The 16,938-nt window shown below is 35.5% G+C and overlaps 1 non-coding gene across 1 annotated transcript; it reads left to right on the forward strand.

Annotated features, from left to right (window-relative positions):
• The first annotated feature begins 3,090 nt into the window (after window positions 1–3,090).
• On the forward strand, window positions 3,091–3,192 carry LOC118917108 (U6 spliceosomal RNA). Its single transcript, XR_005026676.1, has one exon. It is a non-coding gene; the product is annotated as a U6 spliceosomal RNA (small nuclear RNA).
• The last annotated feature ends 13,746 nt before the right edge of the window (window positions 3,193–16,938 follow it).

Genomic DNA, 16,938 nt, shown 5'->3' on the forward strand with positions numbered 1-16,938 from the left:
TATTCATTTCCTGCTAGTGACTAAATGGATGTCTTTAATGTCTCTTTACAGATGAGACCCCAGGAGATAGTTAGGCAAAAACTTTATCATTGATACCATCAGTCGGTGATTACAGAGCATCATCTGTGGTCATGACAAGAGATAGACAACAGGAAATGGGTGAATTAATCCAGAGAATATTACATTCCCTGCAAAACTGCACTTTGCAGCTTCTGGGACAGAAATGTTTATAACAGAGGAGATAGGAAGAGTTGAGTAATTATTTAAAACTTACATTAATCACCAGTAGCTACTGTGTCTTATTCACCCCAGCAGAAATATACCACTTAGCACATAGTAGGCATATATTAAATGTGAGAGAAAATGAATGACTGCATTATAACCATTAGGTATTTCTGCTGTCAATTTTTTAAATTAACATACACTGATGAATTAAATACTGAGACAGCTAAATCATCCCAATTTAAAACTTAGTGTGACTGCATGATCTTAATTTGTGCTACACAGAATATGCTCATTGAAAAAGACTAGAGAATATTTCATTAATCTCCCTAGATCCCTAGGTAAGAGCTTCTCGAGGATACACTCTCAGCATTAGTCAGAGGGTTTCTTGTCCTAAACTTTAGTAGATATTGCTGTTCAGTCTCCAAAATGGCTGTGCCAGTTCCAGCTTCCTCGAGGCTTTTCATCAGTCCACATCTCTGCCAACACTTGGTCACAGGACATTCTTCCTTTTTTAATTTTAACAGTGTCATGTGGTTTTTATCTGCATATTTCTTGTTTTGTAGTGAGATGGAACATATTTTAATATTTATTGGTTACTCAGGTTTATTCTTCTGCTCCTGTGTAAAATGTCTTAGAACTTTGTCCCATTTTTCAATTGAGATTTTTATCCTTTCCCTATTGATTTGTAGGATTTCTTATGCCTTCTGAGTACTAACCCTCTGCTGGTTATATGCACTGAAAATATATTCAATGGATTGTCTTTTCCACTCCCTTAAGATGTTTTTAAGCAGTATTTATTTTAATATAATTTAATCCATCAATACTTTCTTTCATAATCACAACAGCATTATTTGTAATAATGGGAAAAAGTAGAAACATCCTAATAATGCACTGCCAGGAAAATAGAAAAATTAACAAATAAATTTTTCAATATTCAAACAATGAAATGCTATGCAATAGTGAAGGAATTGGAGCTACACATATCAGCATAGCTACATCTCACAGATAAAATACTGAATGAGAAACACAAGTTGACGACAATAAGCAATATAGACATACATTTTTAAAACATTTAAAATGACAACATAAAAAATAAAGAAATATATGAGAAGATAAATCCCTAAGTCAGGTTTATCATATAGTTCTTTGTATGTTTTCATGTTTTTATGCTTTGAAATAATAGGTTTATTGAATGCAGTTGCTGCTGTGGCTTCTACGTCTTTCTCTAATGAGCCAGATCAATCTTCTCTAGAATCCAGGTTGAAGAAATGCAGTTGGCTCTGATCCTACACCATAGATTCCTAAGGAAGTGTCATCTAGGGCAAGAAGGTTGAGATCATTGCCAATGTTCAGGGACACAGGCTATCAAAGTTATGTCACTTTTACAGACATAAAATGATCAATTATAGATACCACAAATGATCAAGTTACAATTAATCCCACAACATGATTTTTGGTGCCAAATTTACAGTTGAACATACACTTAACTACTCAACAACCCAGTGAACCAAGTAAGCCAAAAATCTTAGTGAACTTGTATTTAAAATTTGGTTTGAAGGAAATGATCACACTGGGGTTTACTTTGTCAGGCTGGCACATCACCACAGTAGAGCTTTAATGACTTCCATTGCCAGGGCACAAACACTTCTAGAAACATTACAGGTCTTAGTATTGTCAATGAACCAGCTACCACCACCAGTGCCACAGCTTGGACAGGATAGTTGCTGTGAAATGAAATGTGTTTATCTCTAACAGAGGAGGTGGCATTTTGATGTATGAATCCTCTCTTTTGAAGAAGGAGTCCTTGATGTCGAGTTTTTAACAAGGGTGTAGGGATATCTGCCTGGGTAGAGAAATGTTCTTAACCAAAGGTCAACCATTTCAATCAAAGGTCAAAATCAAGGGAAGCATAAGAAGAACAATAGTGAGAGTGAGAAGGCAATCTGATGCTTCTCTGAGGCTTGTGTACATTTTAGACACATATTCTTCCAGCATCCTGGCCAAGATTTAGATTTATTTCATCTATATCTACATTTCCACCATACCCATGTCTATTTTGATAACTGAATTAGTGGTATGCTGAATGCTGGCATTTTGTGTAGCATGCTTGACCATGTGGTAAAAGCTCTTCATGAAGTCAGTGACAAATAACAGGTCCATGACCACTCTGGCCAGTGGCTTTGCCGATATCACCAAGATTCAGAAGCTCTTTCATGACTTCCTCAGTGGTAAGAATTTAAAATGGATCATAAACACTGATGAGGCCACTGCTTATGGTACAGATGTCCAGGCAAACATTTTGGAGAAAAATAAGACTATGTCTAGGATGTGGTGCTCATCATCGTTCTTGCTGTTCCTGGTATTACAACTACTGATACCATAATTCTGCAAAAATAGGCACAAACTATCATTACCTACTTTAATAGCCAGCCTGGTGTACTCATTCAGGTCTATGAAGTTGAATGTGTAGTAACCAAGAATAATAACATGTTAGGCAAGTTTTGAGCTCACAGATATTTCTCAGATTGAAGAAACATTTGATATAGTTGTCTCCAGCATCCTCAATATGTCTTCTGTACACAAGAATACATATAAAGAGGGCAAGATTATGACAAAGGCTATTTGAGAAAGGAAGATATTTAGCAAATAGTCTAGCAAGTAGAAAAATACTAAACTGAAGATATGCAAAGAGACAAGTTGTTCCCTTAAGAACTTCTTCAAACCTTTGGATTCACCATGAAAAACAACATGGAAGCTGAAGAACATCAAGGCAAGATCAATAATGAAGAAGACAATTCTTGACTAGCATAATGAAAACATCAATTAGATAGTCCAGAATCAGAATTTTGAGGAAGAAGAATGTGTGCATTAAAAAATAGAGATGGAAAAATTGGAACAATACAGAGAAGATTAGCATGGCCCCTGCGCAAGGATGACACGCAAATTCGTGAAGCCTTCCATACTTTTTAGGAAAAAAAAAAAAATAGAGATGGAGAGAGCTTGAAACTCCATTATTCTCAACTGTACCTGAATGTAGACAGCTTACCAGAAGGAATGTCTGGAAGTATCCTCAGGGTAGAGCTCCTCATCTGTATGATTATTATAGATTCTGGTTTGTCCCAGACACTCTTGGTTTACACCTGATATCCTGAGCTAAATATAATGCCACCTTCACTTCAAATGAGTCCCAGTTGAGAGGATAATTTACATGGTCCCTGCTCATCTTGATCCACCATTGAAGAGGCTACCAGGCCAGACAGCAGGGAGCACATTCTACATAACCACCAAATTTGCAGAACTCAAATTGTAATGAGAAATTTCATGGCAGTTTAAAAAAATTATCTATGTACTTGGGTACAAGTACATTAGTGGTATTCTGAATACTTGTAGGAGCACAGAAAAAGTAAATACATTTCACTTGATGGTTCTGAAAACAAGTGGAAAATGCAATTCATGTGCTGAAGAATAATGCTGTTTTTAAAATAGGGAGCACATATAAAATAAAAATATTTTGTAACATATTTTATAAAGAACAGAAAAACAACTAAATGGAATACAAAACAATGCTAATAGCAGTTGTCCTTGGAGTAGATAAGAAGTGTAGGAATTTTTCTTCTTTATACTTTCTGTGGTTCCAAATTGTTTTATAGCAAGCACATGCTCAATCTGAAATGAGAAAAAGACTTTAACATTCAGAGTGACTCACAAAAAGAACCCAAAATATAACTGCAGAGTACAAGACATAAAATGATTCTGGAAGTCTGCAAATAAAGGGATGAGTAAAGGTGTACTAGGAAAATGAAAACTATAACAAGAGATGTAGATATATGACAATGTCAAATTCAGGTCAAAAAGCCTTACACAAGACAAAGGACGGGTTTCAATGCTAAAAGCCACAATTTACAAAAAGCCAGAATATATCTATGTACCCAAATAATATTATAGCAACCTTGAAAACGCAAAAACTACGAGAAGCAAGAATAAGCAAAATTTATGATACCATGTTGTTTTTCAAGTGAACATGGAACACCTGTAAAACTGACCATATGTTAACTCACTAAGTAAATCTTAATGTCTCATTAAATAAGGACAAACAAAAATATTATCTAAGCATAATGCAATAAACCAAAAGTTCATAATAAAGTTTTTAAAGATCCTTCTACACAGAAATTTAAAAATTCAATATTACACAATTCCTGGGTCAAAGTAGAAGTACAAACCAAAATACCAGAATTTCTAAGAAATATTGATGAAAACACTACATTTCAGAATCCATAGGGTACAATTAAAGCAGCGACCAAAGGGAAGTTGATAACATTAAATTTCAATAAAGTGAAATCGTGGAAATTAATTAAACATCCAACACTAAAACTTAGCAAAAGAATGTGAAAGTATTCCCCACAAAAGGTCAGAAGGAATAAATTAGTAAATCATAAGATGTCAGTAAAAGAACAGTTTTAAATGCAAAAATAAGGTTATTTGATAAGATAAAATAACAGACCAACCACTAGCTAACTTCATCAAGAAAAAGGGGACTTTAAGCTCATATACCCGAAATAAGAAATTATAAGGAGGAAATAACCACCTACATGGGGAATTAAAAATGTTAACAGATTGCTTCATTAAGTGTATACCAAAGAATGAAAAAACACATTGAAAGCCTCAATGAAACAGATAATTTTCTAGGAAAACTTAATTTACCAAAATTAACCCCAGCAAGGATTTTTATAAAATATGTTTAAACATACTACTTTTTTAGAAGAAATAGCAAAAATAAAGAACTATCCATCCCCCCATGAAAACACTAGATCTACAAGCCACCACAAATGAAATCTACAAGCCTTCAAGGATGGGTAATATCAATCTATTTTAAATGCTCTAACATACAGATGATAATGAAAAAGAAAACTCAATTATTTTATTGTAGTACACTATCTCTACCAAAACCTGATGAAGATTATACACACACACACATACACACCAGAAAACCATGGACCACTCCCACTTACAGCAATAACAAAAACCTTAAATAAGATACTAGCTAACAAAATTCAACAGCAACTTTAAAAAAAATACATTGTACCTGAGTTTATTCAAGAAATTAAAGGAAATAATATTGGAAAATGCATTAACATTAACATAAAATTCATTGTATAAAGAAATTGAGGGAGAAAAGTCCCCTAATCTTTTCCATAGATGCTAAAATTTACTGTACATAAATCTAAAATCCTTTTCTAATAAAACTTAATGAACTATACAGTACACATACTTCCTTAACATGAATTCATATAAATTAATGTTAAGAAAGTACATACACACACATACATGCATATACATACACATACACCCCAAATGAAGTACTATAACCGTGGTTGGATATATTTCGAAAAAAGAGGAGCTCTGAAATCATTCTACAAATAATGGAGAAATTTGAAAATGGATGAGATACTGGATGATGTTGAGAAATTGTTAATTATCTTAGTTCTGATAATAGCATTGTGATCCAGGAGAATGCCTTTATTCTTAGTTGATACATCCTGAGATGTTCAGGGAGTGGAATATCAAGGGATGTTTGAAACTTAGTTCAAATTATTCTATAGAAAAAAGTATACAGTATATGGAAAATACCAACAATTGTTGAATTGGGGTAGTAGATATAGAGATGTTCATTGCACTATTCTTTCACCTTTTCTGTTTGAATATTTTCTGATAAAATGTTGAAGATTGGATGAAATTTATAAAAATAATAAAGATGGTACCTTTCCAATATACTCTCACTCTCTAACTCTTCTAGTTGGACTTTTTTTGGTTCCAAGGATAAGAGACCCACCCTCTCAAGGTACCTCCAGAAAATATATTTGAGGATACAGGTGGACTGAGTAAAAAGTTGGAATCCAACACTCATGAGTCCTCAAGTTGCTCTGAGAACTGCTGGCTGGCTGGCTCTCTGAAGGGCCGCCTAATAGCTCTCTCTGAGTCTCCACTTTCCTTAGTGCTTCTACCCAGCCACTCAGCTCTCTGCCAACAAACCTCCTTTACTACCTTCAGTTTCAGCTTACCACATCTAGGAAAGTTACATATGTATTTTCCCTTTGATTCATCAACCTCATTCCTAGAAATTTATCTCAAAGGCATGTTGGCAAAAATACAGAATGGTATCTATACAAGGCAATTCACTGTAGCACCATTTACACTAGCTTCTTGCAAAAGGGGACTGATTAAATAGATGACTGTACATCCATATGATGAAGGACTGTGTAGCTATATAAAGAAATGAGAACAAACTATATTCTGTTAGGGAATGATCACCAAGTTACATTGTAAAGTGAAAAGAGCTATGTATACTATATTAATTATGGTGTGGTTAAAATATATATATATATAAATTATACATACTTATTTTTATCTTCAAAAAAAACAGTGGAAGAAAAGACCAAAACTTAATTTATAAAAAAATACTTCTCTAGAGTGGAAAAGAGAAAAGGATGGAGGAGTCAGAGAGAAGCTAGCTTCCATGAATGTACCTTATTTTATAGGTTTGCCAGGTTTACTAGAGTCTGGGCCTATAACTGGCACAGTGGCATTCTACTGGCCAGGGAGGACACAGGAGTGAACCCAGATCTGAGAGAGAGAAAACAGCTCCTCTGAGGGGAAGTGTGATAAAGAACACATTTCTAAGAGTTTGACAACCTGCCAGTATGTGCTTCATAATGTGATGCAATAAAAAAAATATGCAAAAGAAGAAATAAAGTAATCTAGCCCTAAAAATGAAACCTGAATATCTAGGCAAACCTCTAGCTCTCAGTTTCTGATCATATAATGGAGAGAAGAAGAAGTTAAATCACACCTTACGGAAACAATCAGCCAAATCCAGAATTTGGGACATTTTATAGGACAAATAACAAGAGTAGGGGCTGTTAACGGAATAACTAAATTTAATACAAAGGTTTTGTTTAGGTTCTAACTCACACTTAACTAGAAAAAGACATCTTTGAGACAATTGGAGAAACTTCAATATGAATTAGTTGATGCTATTCTAGCAGAGAAAACAGCAATCTAATTTTATCTGGAAGCTAATGAATCATACCCAGTGTCAATATCTGCAAACAGCGATGATCCAAGTAAATTGTAGGTTATTTCCCAAGAGAAATAGCTCTAAAGGTACACCTAGCTCTCTAATTTTGTAAACACATATATGTTGTTGCAATTTGACCGTCATTTAAAAGTTAACCCCTTGAAATTGGGAATGAACCGCTAACCTAGTAACTTTCAATCTTGGCTGCACATGGAAATTACATGAAGATCTTTGGAAAAACATACTGATACCTATCCACCTCTTCCCCATTCTAATATAATTGGTCTGGAGTGTGGTCTGAGAGGCAAGAGCTTTAGATGCTCCTCGAGTGATTCTAATGGGCAGACAAGATTGAGAATGTCTGCTGTTTTCCTAATGATTCTTTGACAGCTCAGATTTCTTTTCACTTTTTAAACAATTTCTTAAAATTATAAAAACCTTATTAGAATATACCATGGTGTAAGGAGAAAAACCGCCAGAAGAACAAAAACAAAAACACAATGCAAGGACAAAAATAAGTCATTTTTCTAGGAAGTAGAAAATCACTTTAGGGAGAAAACTGTTATTTGAGTAATTAAAGTCTTTTCTAGGTGGACAAAGCCAGTACCAAAGACTACTTTGTATGGGAAATGTTGAGTCTAAAGGGGGTTAGTATTGTTTATTCAGCATAATTAGGTAAAAAGATATTTTCCAATAGCAGAGAAGCTACTTCCTATTGGTTTTGTTGTTTGATTGGTTGGCCAATAAACCAATTGGTTTATTGGTTACCTTAAAGTGAGCATTTGCTGTTTCTTCTCACAGCTGAGAAACAGTTGTTTTTTTTTTGTTTGTTTGACTGGTTGGCTGGTTTAATGGAGGGATTAGGAGAGAGAGAGAAGATATTGGGGGATGGCCTCAGAAATGGCCTCCATATAATGTCAGTAGGCCTGATCCTAAAATCTGGGAAATACCAGTTAAGAGGTTTCTACCGCAGTGTTTGGTTAGAGCTTTGAAACAGCCAAGATAAGTATCTTTCTTTCCCGTGTCGGAATCCCACCTTGATTGTCCATTCAGATCTTCAATAATGCTTTGATAATGATCACTACTGCCCCTTGACTATCTTACTTTGGTGTGGAATTTAAGAATGAGGAAAAGGAGCCATATTCATATTTATAGTGAAGTGGGACAACCTGTAGTAGCAGAAATGAAATATCAAAAGCTAGGGGAAAGAAAAGCTACTGGATCATAGGTGACAAACAGAAATCGTGTAAGGACTTCACTACAATTTTCTGCAGTTACATAGGAAGATATCTTGAGATGTTTCATTCAGAGATGAAAGGAATAGATAACTTCAGAAAGTTTAAGAAATTGAGGAATATATGCCTCCATATAAGGCAGCCTCATTCCATATAATTCTAAATATACTACAGTAGAGAATGCTACTGCTTCCAAACATCTTTTTTCTCCTCTTCCTGAGAACAGCCCTAAGCAACATTTTCCTGCCCTCCATACTGAAGGAGGGCCATGAGATTGGGCTCCAGCTAGTGGAAATGAGCAGATGTCATCTAAAGCACTTCCAGGCTTGACTTCTAGACCTTCTATTATCTTCCATATTGCTTCTCTCTACTCTTTAGGCAGCTGAATGCAGAGGTTCATTTTAGGGTAGAAATTTGAGAATACCCTAGAGGATGACAGAGCCACTAAATCAAAAAGCCTGGGTACCGGAATCATCACAGGAAAAATGGCCCACTAAATACTCTTTGGACTATGAAAAAGATAAAAATATTTATTATGTGAAACCACTGAGATTTGGGGATTGTTTGTGCAGCTGGTAGCTGTAAAACAGCTAGTTCCTAGTTTTACTTAACTTGACAATATGCTAAATGACTATTCAAATCCAAAGGGTCCCATTCTGTACAGTCATTCACCAAAGCAAACAAACAAAAACCCTCAATTAATTTAAAAGAATTGAAATCACACAAAATAAGTTCTGACCACAATGGAATTAAATTAAGAAATCAACAACAGAAAAAAATCTGGAGAATACCCAAATATCTGAAAACTGTTATGTTAGGAAGGAAAATAGATATGAGCGGGGTGGAAACAGAATAAGGTCAGTAAAGCCCACTAGAAAGGACTCAGAGTTAATCAGTTAAAGCTCAGAAGGTCAGGAGTGACTTGGCCTTGAATGTTTGAATGTTCCCCAGAAAAGAAAAGTATGGAGCACAGCCCAAATCTTCATTGTGTCAATTAGATCATGACATTGTAAGATTTACTCTAGCCTGCTACAAGGCCCACCTATACACAGCATAATAAAGAAGGAAGATTCCATCTTAAAGCTAAAATCTTACTTTAAAAAGGCCCAAGAATTTAAGAATAAGATTCTTAACTTAATCTTTAGCAAAGAGACAATAACTCAGCCCACCTTGGAGTCTGGGCAGACAGTCTTAATTGATAAGCTCCCAAACCAGGAAGCTGCTCTCCTGGAAGGGGACCAGAGCAGTAAATTTCCTGTGTTAAGTCAATTTTAAATATTCAGAGACCATTTAACAAGTCTGCACCCCCAGCCCTTTGTCATATCTGAAAAAAAGTCCTTAAAAGGGGGAATCCCCAACCTTTCAGCACACTCCTCTCTCTGAGGTCGCCTGCCCTTTCTAAGTGCTTAGCCTTAAAAATTTATCTCAACCTGTCAGCACACCTCTTCTGTAAGGTAGCTCACACTCTCCTTTCTCCAAGTGTGCACTTGCTCTCTTTAAATAAAGCTTAAACCTTTCAGCATGCCTCTCCTCCCTGAGGTCATCTGCACTTTTTCTCTCTTGGAGTAACTTTAAATAAAACTTTTACTCTGCCCTTGAATTCTTTGTTGTGGCGAGGACAAGAACTGAGGAAAATAAACAATGCTCTCCCTCAACAGACACATATCTAAGAAATCTGTGGGTTAAAAAAGAAGTCAGAAGGGAAATCAGAAAGCATTTAGAACAGAATGAAAATGAAAACACCATTTCAAAATTTACAGGATGATCTTAAAGTAATACTTAGGGGAATTTACAGCACATTGTATTTTAGTTATTTCTTTAGTAAATCTATATCCATCTCTTCAATTTTGGGCCTCTCTCCCTCATTATTTTCTTTCTGTCTATGTGAGGATGGTAACTGATTTGATCTTTGTCTTACTACTATTACAATTTACCCACTAAATAAATATGTATTGAGAGACTACTACTGTTGGTCTATAATGCTGTTTTAGAGTAGGAACTTGATAAATGTCTACTCAATCAATAAAGAGGAAATTTTGACTTGGATCAAGGGAAACAGAAGAAATGAAGAAAGTTAGCAGCTCCATTGACCTGATATCTATGCTAAATTAAAACATTTCATAAACACAGACAAAAGGCTGATGGTTGCTGTAGAAGAAGGGGGTGGGGACAGTGAAATAGGTAAAGGACATAAAAAAATTTCATATCAAAGTTCATGTCATTCATAATCCAGACTCTCATTTTCCTCTCTTTTAAAAGAGCAAGTCATAGAATTACAAATCTATTCTAGCCACATTTAACACACAAATCTCTGGCTTCCACAACAGATTGCCCAGCCTCCTCTGGATACCTACAGCAGGGCTATCCAGTATGTCTATGAATTTTCTAGATTCATAGTAGCGCAATGCTTTGGGTTTACCTTTCTAACTGCTGTGTAATCCTGATGAAAAGAGGAATGTGAGCCTTGGCATTGACTTTGACTTGAAGTCCATCCAGCTCAAGTGGTCTGTCTCCATAACCAAAATTTGTACAAAGACAGAGCTATCTTCTCTCAGGTACTACAGCCTCAGAAGAGCCAGGATGTATACCCAAAACTTTCATTTTCTTCCCTTTGTAACTTGTTAGAAAACAACATATTCATGTGCAGTACCTTGAACTTGTTTGTATTTCTATCTTCACAATCTTGATATTCAGATTCCAGGAATGTACACAGCCGAAAGCAATACTTCTCTTTATTTGCCCTATATTAACTCTTTTCAAAGGTTAAGCAGTGCTGGATGACCATGAAAAAATGATTCTGTTCACACTCCCACTCCCTTATCTTTTTGATGAAAACCTACCTTTAAAGTTGACTGATTCCCTTTTAGTGGACTCCCCAGAATTCTGCAGCTCTGTTATATCCTCCTCATAACTTTACAATTGTACAGATTAATCCAAGAGCTTATATAAGAGGAAGATGGTACTTATATTGGTATTTGTAGTTTGATTTCCATTGCCTTTCTGATGATTTTTTTCTATTTGGACCGCATGGTTGTCTGCATTCCAGAATGTATCTTGCCAATATCTTTGAGGAATAATCAACAGTTACTGCTACATCATGTTCTGAAACTAAAATTTAAAGCACAAAATTTATCATTATTTAAATATATATTGGGATCTAATTTTGTAAGAAACATTACTTGAATTTGGCCACAACAATAAAATCTTGCTCTTAAAATCTTTTTCCACTAATGATGTTTTGCATAATCAGGTGGAGATGTTAATTTAATAAGCCTTTTGTAGGCCATTTCTAGTTACTTTATATTTTAACTGACATCATGGTAAGCATGTAAATCCAGGCTTCTCCTTCAAATGCAGTATGTGAACCTTATTAATTTTTATTAGAACACAATAAACCTTGCTATGAATATAGCACTTCAGAACTCTTGGGTAAAACCAACACCTTGCATTTAGAATGACAAGTTAATAATCACTGCCATCTGCAGGCAACAAAAGAAACCTCTGGTTTACAACAACTTGTTTGATCAAAGGTAATTTCAAATGAACAGAATAATTTTATTTCCAAGGAACATTTTACTTACAGATAAGACAGGCTTGGTTATTTCCTGGCCTCCACATTTGCATTGGAACAAATAGCAGACAGTGCAAAGAGAGGAATAATATTGAACAAAACAGGTGCATTGGCAACCCTGAGATCAGTCTTTACTGGAGAATATAAAATGGAAAGCACAATGGGGAATAGATGTGTTCCCCAGTAGAATTCTTATGGATCATCATTACTCTCAGTTGACAAATTCAATTCCTTTCTTTCTGCTCCCTCTGCAACTCTTCCTGGCAAATCACTAATGTAACTGATTTGATAAGCTAAATTGATAACCAATCCACATGCTGAGTATCTGCCTGGTGCCCATATTCATCAAAAGCCTATGTTGCACATTACTAAAGCAAGGGATTGATGTGTTCCAATTTATTAAGTTTGCATATGTAAATACAGTGTGGAGAAAACGCTACCACATATGAACTGGAAACATATTTTGGCATAATGTTTCCAAGAAATGGTATTTTTTTAAAGATGTCCTTGGATGATAGCTCAGTGTTTCTCAATGGGAGCTGCTATTGGCATTCAGGAGGAACAATTTATTATTCTCTGCATTCAGGATGTTTAACATTCCTGGACCCCACCCACTAAATGTCAGTACATTCTCCCAGTTATATGATGGTCAAAAAGGCTCCCATATATTTCAAAATGGTCCCTGGGCAACAGCCCTTCATCTCTAGAGGATAATCATATAGAATCCAGAGAATAATTATACAGAAACATAAAAATATTCATCTCTGCTTCTACTTCTTGTTAAAAGATGCCTAATAGAGGTCTAAAAGAAAGTTCTTAAATTCTATATCACCTAAAAAATAATAACAAAAGACAAGTGACAAATTAGAAACATATTTTCAGGGATTAATAACTTTGATGTATACAAAAATCCCTAGAGATCATTAAAAAAAACACTAATGCCCAAAAGAAAACTGGACAGAAGAAATCAGCAAGTGATTTGAAAATAAGACAAATTATTAATAAAAAAAGAAAACATATTCAACTTCATTAATAACCCAATGAGCAGAAACCATATAAATTAAAACAACACAGTAATATTTTTATGTAAATTATTGAAAACTTTACTTGAATGAAAATACTTGGTACTGGTGAGTATTCAAAGACAGGAGCAAATAGGGACAAAAAATTGATGTAGCCCTTATGGTAGAAATTTAGCCACAGCTATCAAAGCCTTAAAATTTTACAATTCATTTAATCTATCAATCAACCCTGTCTTTGTGAATTTAGGCTAGGAATATAATAGTGGCTATGAGCAAACACTTGTTCATATGAGCTACAATGTTGTTCATTGAATCGTTATTTTTTTTTTCAGTAAAAAAGTAGATACAACTTACTTTTCAAGAATAGGAAAATTAGTTTAAAAACCATTGTATGTGTAGAAAATAAAGTATTATGAACTAAAAATAATGCCTTTGAAAGATATTTAATGACATGAAAAGTATTCTAAGAGTATCATTAAGGGAAAAAAGCAGCATACAAAAACAGTATGTATAATATATTACCGTTTTTATAATACATGAGTGTGTGCATCCATATACATATATATGTATAAGATTATTATCTCATTACTATATTATATATATATATATTATAATGAGAGAGACAAAGAGAGAGAGAGAGGTACTATGTTTGTCTTGTAGAGACAGATTATCCTGGCTTTCTTTGCAAACTCAGAGCCTAGCATGGTGCCTGGAACACAAAGTTTGTATTGTGTACCAAGTCAATCACATATATAAATGAATGATTAACAAAGGACTATGTAAAAATTCACTGAAATGTTTATTGGTTATTGAAGCTGAGATTAATGATTTTTTCTTTTTTCCTCTATCTTTATTTTCTAGGTTTTATTCAGTGAATATGTATTACTGGAGAGCCTTGATATAGTTAGAAAGAAAATTTTAGATCCTAAAGGGAAAGAGTTTTCACATGGCTGCTGCAGTTTTGCCTCTGTATGTCATGATCATCTGTTTCTTGACCATAATTTGAACTAATTTAAATGCCTACTCACCTGCGGGGATGGGGGTTACTTTCCCACCCCCACCTCTCCACCCCATAGACTTCAGAAGGAAGACAGTAGGCTTCTGAATCATCCAATCTTAGGTGGGAAGGAGGGACAGGGTAACTGGGGAGAGGAGCCACTGGGAAGACAAGAGAACAAAATTCTGGTGCAGTTGTATTGTAATTCTGAAAAGGTGAAAACATTATAGACAACGATGTTAAGCTCTTTGATTTTTGGTTGCTTTGTTTCTTGTTTGAAGCATCTGCCAAGGCCAGTTTTATAGTTATGAGAGACAGTTTAGTTGATCTTAAAAAGTTAACATTTCCAACTCTGTTATAGTCAGTTCCCCTGTCTAGAAAAGGCAATGAACTTATTACCACAAACAGCCAAGAATGCTATGTAGTGGCAGCTTCCTTAATGTGCACATGGTTCTGGGTCACTGGAAGGAGTTTGAGGAAGTTGAGAGGTCACCTTGTAGATTGGCTCTGACCCAACATGCCTTTCCAGCTTCAGTGTACTGAGTCACAAAGTCTTCCTACCTAGGATAGTAGATTCCATAAATGTGACGGCTCTGGTCAGCCTTTCTGGGAAAGATAATCATCTTGAATTGCTATTATTGCTACGTATATTATCAAACACAGGGCTTTCCTGGAGATTGACCACTGATCTCTCATAGCATCATTTATAAAACCCAAATCATCTGGGTTAGGGGGCTATCGTCTTTTCCTCATCATTTATTCAATTAGTTCATGGATATTTATGGAGCACCTCTAATCTCCAGGAGCTCCACTAAGCACTGAGAACACAAAGATGAATGAGATACATTCTCCAGGCAGGGAGAAGCTCAGAATCTATCATGCCATGCCATGCCATGCTGGGCGATCTGTTGTCATCACCACCATCCCCTTTAAGGTCTCCTCTCAGAATCCCCTTCCTTGAGATATAGAACTGCCCATGTGAAGAAGTTGCTTGAGATTTGGAAGGCAGAAGAGAAGAGAAGCTGTAATCTCTAGAGGACCTTCATCCACGCTTGTGAGCAGGTGGGAGATTCACAGCAGCTCCATTGCAAGCCCTTGGGGACCACCTGTGTCACTGCACCCTGAGACCATGAGTGTGCTTCTCAGAGATCCTTAAGAATCTTATCTTTGTCTCTAGTGATAAGAATCTTTCTTTCTCCCTGCTAAAGGGAGGGCATCTTTCACATGGGAGTTTTATCTCCTGTATTCAGGGAGAAAAAGAAAGTCAAAGTGTCCTTGCACCTGTTGTGTTTAGTTCAAAATAATCCTTATGCCACCTGGCATATTTTAGGGTGGGTGGCATATATTGCCATCCTTCATTCCCTCCCTTTGGAGCTTCCCCAAAAAGTTTCAAGGCCAAAAGCTGAGTTGGTAGCTTGCTCCATATTCCACTGAATCAGTCTCTTAGTCCTGAGAATAGGCTTGTTTACTTAAACAATTGTGTCTTATTTTAGGAGGTGGTAGTATAGGTAGAAGTAGGTGAGGGCTATCTAAATTAGGCCTTTATATGGTGTGATTAGTCAGGCATTTAATGAGAGGGCATTTCTATGGAAACAAAAGAAAAGCAAAGGTTAATGATTAGAAGAAACTATAAACTCATTTTTGAATTCAGGGGTTAGTCAGTCAAGATTTTTAAGTGATGGGCTTGAAACCTCTTCAAATGGTAAGGTGAGGACAGGCAGTGGCAATCTGATGAATTTTCTGGGTTTGCAGTTTAAATGTTTCTGATGATGGCATCAGGTGTTCTGTGAACTTGCTGAGTGGCTACACAGCAGCACATATGAAGACTGTCCACACACGATTTTTGGGGGATTTCTCTGAAGTTTAAATCAGGTCATCCAGCTTCAGCTTGCAGAACTTCAAAAAGAAGACAGTTTTGGTTTTCAGTGATGTCAAGTCAGGAGAGTGAGAGAAAAATTGGAAATGTTAACTACTGACAAAATACACAAAATGGCAGGAGCCAGTTTACAAAGAGGAAGAGAAACTCAGAAAAGTCAGTGAATGTGGCACTCTTCACAACCCACAGGGTATGCTATATTTTTATTGGACCATTGGATTTCGCCTACTATCAGCCCCGTTTTTATCAAAGATCATATAAATAAGACTAATTTGTTTACAAAATAAGTCTAGTCTCATTAAAGTTGACCTGATTATTTACATTATGCAGCAAGAATAATGATTTATCATATAGGCTCTTTTAAAGTCTGCTGTTTTGGAACTTTTAATAAGGAAACTCAGATTGAATTTTTAAAAGCTTCCCAATGCTAAGAAGCTATACACCACCAAGCCTTGCCTTCAATACCTAAATTTGGGCAAATTCCTTTCTTCTTGAGGTTTGCACAGTATCTTGAGATTCGTAGACCTCCCAAGAAGTGACCTCCTTTATAAACCCAGAAGGCTGGGGACTCTTTTAGCCAGGTACCAGGACAGTATTCCAAGGTTTTGTAAGCATTGGCTCCATAAAGTCTATTAGTTTCTTAAATCTGTCTGGTCATATCTAATACTGTGTACATCATTCTCAAATATGACATTCCAGTCAAACCCTTGGTAATACCACTAATGTCTCCAATTCAGTTCTATCATAAGAACAGATTTTTATTGAACTTATTTCCATGAAATCACTATATTTCCATGAAAGTAAGAATATTCAGTAAGAGTTTCTGAATCCTAGAGAGATCATCTAGGAAGAAAAACAAATGTTTGGTTTTATTTTTCAAAGGTATAATTGATTAAAATGTTGTAAATTATAGATAGCTTAAGAAAAAAAGAGAAAA

Source organism: Manis pentadactyla, chromosome 7 (genome assembly GCF_030020395.1).
Source record: "Manis pentadactyla isolate mManPen7 chromosome 7, mManPen7.hap1, whole genome shotgun sequence".
Taxonomy (NCBI): domain Eukaryota; kingdom Metazoa; phylum Chordata; class Mammalia; order Pholidota; family Manidae; genus Manis; species Manis pentadactyla.